The sequence below is a fragment of the Pinus tabuliformis genome, chromosome 3_2 (genome assembly GCF_031772625.1).
Source record: "Pinus tabuliformis cultivar Carrire ecotype Pingquan chromosome 3_2, CPIR1, whole genome shotgun sequence".
NCBI lineage: Eukaryota > Viridiplantae > Streptophyta > Pinopsida > Pinales > Pinaceae > Pinus > Pinus tabuliformis.
The window spans coordinates 754870073-754879502 of record NC_142302.1 but is presented as its reverse complement, the minus strand read 5'-3'; positions in this window follow the sequence as shown (position 1 = coordinate 754879502).

Genomic DNA, 9430 nt, shown 5'->3' with positions numbered 1-9430 from the left:
TATATCTTCTTGTAACTCATTGAGATATTCAAGCAATAGATCCTTAATAGAAGGCAACTGACTTTTCTCTTTAGGATCTTCAATCAATGAAGGTTCATACAATCTCAAGTTTTCTGCATTAATGACTTAACAGATCTACATATAAGCTGGAAAATTAAGGAGCAAAGTATTTTCACCAATTTTATCAAGTATCTTGAAAGGTCCATACCTTATTGGTTTTATCTTTGTACCTTCACCTTGCATTTTGTCTTTGCTGATGTATAGCCATACTTGATCACCAACTTGGAAACTATGCTCAACCTGATGCTTGTCATGTCTTGCCTTGTACTTGGCTTGACTTCTTCCCAACTATTCCTGTACTACCTGGTGAATTTCCTAGATTTGTTCAATGAACTTGGTTGCTTTTTCCACATCACTATGTACATCAACTTCTATGTCTTTACCAAAGACAAAATCCAAGGGAGACTTTGGTATAAAACCAAAACAAGTCTCAAAAGGAGATCTTTGAGTAGAAGAGTGCTTGGCATGGTTGTAAGCATGTTGCACATAACACAAATTCTCATCCCAAAGCTTGGGATGTTTGCTGCAATAGCCTTTGAGCAACTGGTTCACTGTCTTGTTGACCACTTCTATCTGACCATCTGTCTGTGGATGAAATGATGTGCTCTTCTTCAAATTGGTGTCCATCAACTCCCATAGACTTGACCAAAACTTCCCAACAAATCTAGAATCTCGATCACATACAATAGAAGTGGGTAACCCAACATGAACCCATACATTCTGAAAGAACAACTTTTCTATTTGTTCAACTATAACCTGCTTGTTACATGGTATCAAAATACACATTTTACTGAACCTATCCACAACAACATACAAATAATCATGACCCTTTCTATATTTTGGTAATCTCCCAACAAAGTCCATGGAAACACTTTCCCAAGGACAAGAAGGAATTGGAAGTGGAGTGTACAAGCCTAATTTTCTATTACTGGGCTTGCTTGTAGCACACATAATACACCCTTTGATATATCTAGAAATTGTCTCATGCATTCTTCGCCAATAACAAAACCTTTGCAATTGTGCAACTATTATACTTACACCAAAATGACCTAATATTAGAGAAGTATGTGCTTCTCGAATTATGTTAACTCTTTCAGTTTGTGGAATGCATAACTTTCCAAAATGATATAAGAGTTGGTCCTTTACATAATAATCCAATTATTCTACCTATTTTCCATGACTTAAAGTTGCATATACATCTTTAAAATCTACATCTTGAGCATATTGTTCAATGTAAATTTCATGCATTACTGAGTTATGCTTAAGTAAAGTAGATGCATTTATGATTGGTCTTGATAACATGTCTGCAACCTTATTGTGTATGCCCTTCTTATACCTGATGACAAGATGAAATTGCTGTAGAAAACCCATCCACCTATAATGTCTTGATTGTTGCAATTTAGTTTGTGAGTGCAAATATTGAGGTGGTTGATGATTTGTATGTATGATTGTTTCCTTACCCATTAGGTAATGTTTCCACTTTTTCACACTTTTTATTAATGCATACAATTCTTTATCATATGTGTGATAATTAACTACTGTAGAAGTAAATGTCTTAGAATGATAACATATGGGTTTTCCATGTTGCATCAACACTGCTCCCATGGCATAGTCACTGGCATCTGTCTCAATCTCAAATGGATGTTGAAGATCTAGCAGTGCTAGTACTGGTGTTGTACTAATTTTCTCTTTTAAGGTGTCGAAGGCTTTCTGCTGTTTTCCTCCCCACTGAAACACCTGTTTCAATCCTATTAAAGCATGTAATGGAGCTGCAATCAATGAAAAGTTAGCAATAAACTTTCTCTAGTATTGTGTTGCCCCTAGGAAACTCCTAACCTATGTAGCAGATTTGGGTTTAGGCCAGTTCACAATGACTTCAACCTTAGAGGGATCTATCTTCAATTCACAACCCCCTATAATATGACCCAAATAATTTAAAGATGTTCTGCCAAATTCACATTTTGACAGTTTTACATAGAGATTTTCTCTTTTTAAAACATCTAAAGTCTGCTTTACATGCTTTACATGGTCTTCCCATGTCTTACTAAAAACAAGAATGTCATCTAAATAAACAATTACAAAATCATCAATAAAATGTCTAAGTACATCATTCATAACTCTCATAAATGTAGTAGGTGCATTAGTTATGACAAAAGGCATAACTAAGCATTCATATAGTCCTTGCTTTGTCTTGAAAGCAGTCTTCCTTGCATCCTGTTCTACAACTCTAACCTAATGATAACCACTTTGTAAGCCTAACTTAGAAAAGTAAATTGCTTCTTTCAATTGATCTAATAGATCATCAATACGAGGAAGAGGATAATGATTCTTGATCGTTATTTTATTTAGTGCTCTATAATTAATACACATTCTCCATGATCCATCTTTATTTCTCACCAGCATGATTGGAGATCCACATGGTGATGTGCTTGGTCGTATAAACCCTTTTTCGAGAAACTCCTATACCTGCTTCTTTATCTCTGCATTTTCTAAAGCTGACAACCTGTACATTCCAATGTTAGGTAATGGAGCATCTTGTTGTAGACAAATATCATGTACTATTTCCCTTTTGGGTGGCAGACCTTTAGGTTCTTGAAATAGGATATCATATTTTGAAACAACTCTAACTAAATCAACTTTCTATTTAGAATCACAGCCTTCAAATGCATTGGATTTTTTAGGATCCTTTGCCTTTACAACCATTAGTAAAAATTGCTTACTTGAATTCACAATTCTTTTCATCTGTCCTGAATTTATGAGAGAATAATTACCTTTGAGTTTATGAGCTCTTACAATATATTCTATTCCATCTTTAGTGAGTTGATACTTATTTTCAGCTCTATAGAAAATAGCTTTCCTATCATACAAGTATGGACTTCCAAAAACATTACCACATATATCCAATGGAACTATATCTAACTCAACCTCATCTACAAATGTTTATCCAGTAGCAAACCTAAGTTTACATTGTCTCGTTACTTGTAGCTTTGTTTTATCACACACCTAGCCTAATGGATATGGCTTCTCATGAGGTTTTTTTTGTAATCCCAACTTCTTTACAATTGTTTTAGAAATAAAATTTACTTGTGATCCACTATCAAACAAAGCATCAATATTATTGTGCTTGGAAATTACTCTAATACGAAAAATCTGATTTCTTTATCTCTCATTACTTTCATTATCAGCCGATTGTGCAGAATTACTAGTGGATGCTTCAGAATCTTTACCTTTAATACCTGTGGTTGTAACTATTGTTTAATCACCTAAATATGATCCCAAGTCCTGCTAAACAGCTGCAACATTCTTTCTCTCCTTACCACCGAACTTCTTAGGTCTCTGTTCTGGATGCAAAGACCAGCAGTGTGCCTCATAGTGTCCTTTCTTGCAATGAGTTTATGAAGGTTTATCCTTCTTTACAGTGTTTTCTTTCCTCTCCTTCCGTTTCAGTTTCTTCTTTTCCTTGTTCTTGCTTACAAAATATTTAGATGTTCCCCCAATCTCTAGATTTACATTCTTACCTCTAGCTTCTAGATGTGTGGCTTGAACTGATACATCATCTAATCTAGTGGGATTAAACATGAGAATAGTATGCTTTAAATAGCTATGAAGACCACATATATACTTCAATAAAGTCTCAGGTGAGTCTACTGATATTCCTAGAGTTAAAGCTCTCTTTTTGAAATCCTGAGTATAACTCTGTACACTCTGACCCTTCAACTGGCGAAGAGTTTGCGAACTCATCATTGCCTGCTGCATGTAAACTAAAGGACAGAATTGCTTTTTGATAGAAGAAACAATTTCATTCCAGGTAGAAATGATTTTACCATGTTTTTGCAGATCAGCTTGTGTCTTTCCTTCCCACCATACTAGTGCAGTTCCTCCAAGTCGAAGGCTAGCCAGCTGAATCTTTCTCCTTTCTGAATCAATGTTCTGCACCCTGCAATATACATCAATCTGTCTTATCCAATTATCAAGCTTCTCTGCATTTATTTCTCCATCATAAACTGGAAAATCAAACTTCACATCTAATTTAATCAAAGAAGTTTTCTTCTTTTTCTTATCAGGGCTAGTTTTATGCGAAGAAGATGATGAGGATGATGAAGGTGATGATGGAGGAGATGGTGGAGGAGGCATTTCCCCTTTCCTTTTGCCTTCTGGAGGGGCAACTAGAAAAGGTTCCTCTGCTCCTTTGTCTGGTTTAGGTGTTGAAGTGCTTTCACCTCGACCCTTCTTAAATTCCAGATACATCTCTTCCACCATGGCTTGCATGGCCTTAAAACTTTCTATAAATTGAGATTCTGATCCCAATGGAGCTTCTTCTACCATTCTCCTCTGAGAATAGACTCTTCCAATCTCTAGATTAGCCTCAACAAGTTCTCCTTCTCCTAGTCTGAGCTTTAATCTAGTTAGCATTCAAAATCTAGCACAAGCTTGTCTAACCTTAACAAAACCAAATGCTCTGATACCACTTGATCTGAAAATGAGATCTTAAATCAATATAAAGGTATTACAGACTCATGTGCAGGAATGCCTATATTACTTAGTGCAATGGATCGAAAATATTGCGAATAATATAGACAATGAGCAGTTAGAAAACATAACAGACACACACATCAACACAACAAATAATCAAGGAGTTCACCAGACTTCCTGGCTATGTCTCCTGGTCCAGCTTTCAGTGTCGACCTCTATATTATGTCTTCAAGAGCAGATTATTACAAGTGTGAGCTCAAATCGAGTCTTAACACAACAGTGAAAAAACAACAGGGATTTACTTGAAATCCTCAAGTCTACAAGAGTACACATACTCTCCCTCTTTCTCTCTGTCTTCTACTTTCTCTCTGTCTCAGCAATTGCCTCCCTCTGTTTCTGCCATTGAATGGATTTTAAGCCTATCAACGCTGTCGGTTTGCATTCCTTTCTTGATATTTCTGGCTCCCGGCCCCTATTCGTTCATCTCCCTTTCAAGCGTTAAACAATCATTGTAAAGCACTGAAGGTATGGTGGCCACCTGTTTGTAACAAAAAGGACCACTGGCGCAGGTGAAATCCCAGAAACACTCTTCTCTGTTTACATAGAGAAATACACATAATACACTGAAAAATCTAACAAAACACTTTCTATCGGACTTCAAATAATATCCAATCACATCCCTAATCCCTATTGGGTCCGTGTTATATCGTTGTCACAAGCCCACCGTTGATCTGCGACCTTCCAGTCCAACGGCTGACAACCATTTCAGGCGACCCATTTGCACGGAGGTTACCCACCTGAAAAAGGTGGTTTCCTCTCTCTTGCGGGGTGCTACGTGTCGGCCGGTGTATGGAATCGGGCGGAGCCCGTCCAATACCACTTACCGCCTAAGGCCCGCCTGAAATCCCGCTTACCACAGAACTCAAATAACATAAAGCCACATCTATAAACCTTTCGGGTCCAGCTTTATCGCTTCGGGTCATTTCCTTTTGTATTTCGGTTTTATAATGGAAATGCGCAAATACACAGAAAAATCCCGACAAATCCTTTTATATCGGAACTCAAATTATATCAAGCCGCGTCTATAATTCCTTTCGGGTCCGGCTTTATCACATGTCAACAACCCTGTGTATTACCCGATCGTTGATCGCTCTGATCAGCCTTATCGGCTATCAGTGCATCGCATGACCTGCGGTTCATTGGCATCACCCCTTGTGTTGTTGCGATGCGATATTGCGATGTTATAAATCGCAATTGCATATCACTTTAGCCTCAAGCCCTAGGTAAGTCCTCCTTTGTGTTATAGCGATGTGATATTGTGATTTGATCTAGACCGTTGATCTGTGTGCTCGATCAATGGTCCTCGTTAAATCGCGATAATCGCTATCATGATTTCCATAATGCCGCCTCCAATATACTCTGCTGGCCTCTCCTGATTGCGATATCCTAATTCAATCTAGACCGTTGATCTGTCCGATCCAATGGCTCTAGCGTAGTGGCATTTGAACCTTCAATAGCTTTGTTTTTCACGATTCTTTAGTTTTTTCCTCTTCGATAGGGTTTTCCAATAGTTTTAAAGACTTAGACTTAGAGGGTTTAGGATTCATTTTAGATTAGACAGGTAGCTGTACAGTTTCACCATCAAGATTCTCTATAGTATTTTTCTTAAGGATTCTCATCACTGTTTTGTTAGTGGATTCAGCCAATCCATTTCCCTGTGGATGATAAGAAGTTAAATGAGATAAAATAGCATTATAGTTCTGACAAAAGGCAATAAACTTACTTGAACTGAACACTTGAGAATTGTCTGTTTTGACTTTGACAGAGCATCTAAGTCTGTTGAACATGCTTTCTTCATATGTCTTGAGATCCTCATAGGACCAAGCCAAACCATCAGTGTATTGCTTGAAAAGCTTAATATATCTCTCCTTATATTTAAGTGAAACTTCCTTGAACAATTTATCCAGCTTGGGCTCCTTCTGGGTTCCAATATTGTGATCTTGAATCTATTCATCCTATGAAAGGAAACCATCACTTGTTCCTTATTTATAATAGGCTCCATTAAGGAAGCACTTCCACACCCCTTCTTTTTGTAGCTATGTATTTACACAGGTTGAAGTAAGCTGCCTCTGGTTATCTTCAGCCAATTCTACATTGTCATGTAGCATGAAGCAAGAAAAGTCATCTTTTTCTTGGCTATATACAGGTGAATTACTTGCTTCATTATTTGTGATTGTTCTAATAAATCTTGTTTCTCTATACAACCTCCTTTCTTCCCCACCAAAAATTGGTATGATAGCATAAGAAAAATCTAGTTTCAAAACACCACCCAATTTAACCCCCCATGACCTAGATAGTAACATTCCAAACCTAGCAGGGATATTTGCTACCACTACATCCATTACCAAACTTTTGGCTGGAATCTGGGCTAGTGACAACACCATATCTTTAATGCCCCCCAGACACTTGGCTTTACGTGAATCAAAAGAATACAAGTCTCTATAAGGTTTAGTAACTTGTAGGTTTAGCTGTTTCATCACTGATAATGGCATAAGGTTATGTGAGGCTCTTGAAGCAAACATACAATTGTGCAAGAGTAAATCATGAACCATTAAAGAGATGTAGAACCACATGTGAACCAAAAACCACTACTGGTTTATCTTCTTGCAAATTCACAATGTCATTTATATTCACATTCTGAGATGGATTGATAAACTCTGTAATTTCTCTTTAATAAGCTAGTGTTTTGACTAACCCTGTTAGGGGCATTTGAATTATGATTTTTTCTAATTCTTTAGTTAAACTGAACACATGACCCTATTTAGTGTTCTTTTCATCTTCATCTTCACTTCTCTTCATGACTGAAATCTCTTGTGGAATTGAAACAAGTTTTTCTAAAGAAATTTTTTCACTTTTGTCTTGAGAAGACTCACCTTGAAGCATTTGAGTCTTGCTAACAATGTAAAATTTGAAACGGGAATTGATACTGTTACCCGTTTCGTAGAGATAGCAAAAAAGTGACTTGATTTTCGCACTTTGATTTTTTTTATGTACATTATGTTTTAGAATGGCAGTGATTTTCATGCTGATTTAAAAAAGTGGGTATTCTGCATCAGACCATTTTTTTAAAAGACCTATTTTTTGACTTTAAATTTTCTAATGTATGAAATGTAAATAATTATTTTGTAAATTTAATAAGTTTTGAAGTGGTCATTTTCTTCATATTTTCTTGTTTTTTATTTTTATTTTAATTTTTTTATAGTGAGGTTTTTATTGTTTTGCAATTTTAAATTAGAAGGTCGATATTTTGAATTTTCGATGTTCTACATATTTATACATCCTTAAATAATTTTTCAATCCACATGAAATAATTGTTTCTAAAAAACAATATTTTTTAACAATAGACATAAACATAACTATTTTTAACATAAATATAACTAAAAAGCTACACGTTTTGATAATTTTTTGCTAGAATTGACATGTCAAAATCACAATTTTTATACAAAAATTTTAACTAAAAATGGTTAAATAATAGTTTTTTTTATGAACTTCATGTCAAAAAAATAATAATAATCATTTTTTTTTTCCAAAAAATAATGATTAACTTAAAAATTAATGCAAAAATCACATATTACAAATATTGAATGCATAACAACCTTAATTGAGTGTTTATTCTTCTCATAAAATGTCAAAGTCAAAACATTGCAAAGCTTGATTTCTAAGCATAACTTAAATTTAATCAACAATGTCACGTAATCCAAACTCTTCGTCCTCTAGAGTTTCATCATTGTCTTCTTCCACAATATTTTCTGCTTCCTTTTGCTCATTTTCCTCTTCTAATGGATCTTTGATGTTTGCGAATCTCCCAATGTATGTCTTTCCAAACATTCCATGTAATGGTGGTTGGGGTTCCTTTGCCTTTTTTGCCACACGTGATTCACTAAAGTCCCCTTTCTTCAACCCAATTTCTTGCATTGCATCTGGAAGAAATTGAAGAGCATTAATTCTTTGCTGAATGAAATTGCACTGCATTGGATCTTTTTCAATTGCAATGCAATTTCTTCATTTTTGAAGGCAACATGCTAGTGTTGTACCTAATTATCAAGCACAAAAGAAATAATGAACTAAATTAGTACAATGACATATTAATTAAAAAATAACATATTAAAATTCAATTCCATATAATAAAACTTACCTGAGCCAGAAAATAAATCCAGAACCCAATCTCCTTCATTTGAACATATGTCTATAAGATAGTTAATCAATAATTGTGGTTTCTGATAAATGTTATCTCTCATTTTTCTTCTTTGTTTTCATATGTTATTTTTCTCACAACATCATCATAAGTTAGTATTTGACTATGACTCTTTCCATCTACCCGATCAAAAATTATAGATATATGGCTATCATCTTTTGCCCAACTATCAATATGAATGAACTCACAATCATTTATAAATTGTTGATCTTCATGGTTAAGAAGATTTGACTTTTGCCTGTAACATGAAATAGTAAAAGTTCAATTAACTTGTACATAAATGAATTTTTCAACATTAATCAAATATACATTTTAAACGTCTTATCATGTAAGCTGCATCCTTGAATTTGTTTTCCCCTTGAAGCTTGACAATATCATTGCCAATTGTGTGTTTGAATGAAATGTCACAAATCTCCATAATGGTGATGACGTGACTTCTACAAATCCCGCAACCATTTTACTAAGAGCTTGATAAGTATAAGGGTCACTATCATAGTCAATGTTTGGAATATTGAAACCATGGGGAATATCTGCAATAACTAGGACATAATCCCTTTGAGGTATGAGTTTAGCAATGTCTTAACAATCGCCTTGTCTTACTTGATATTGAATAGTGTCTAGCCCATTCCAAATGAAATGATT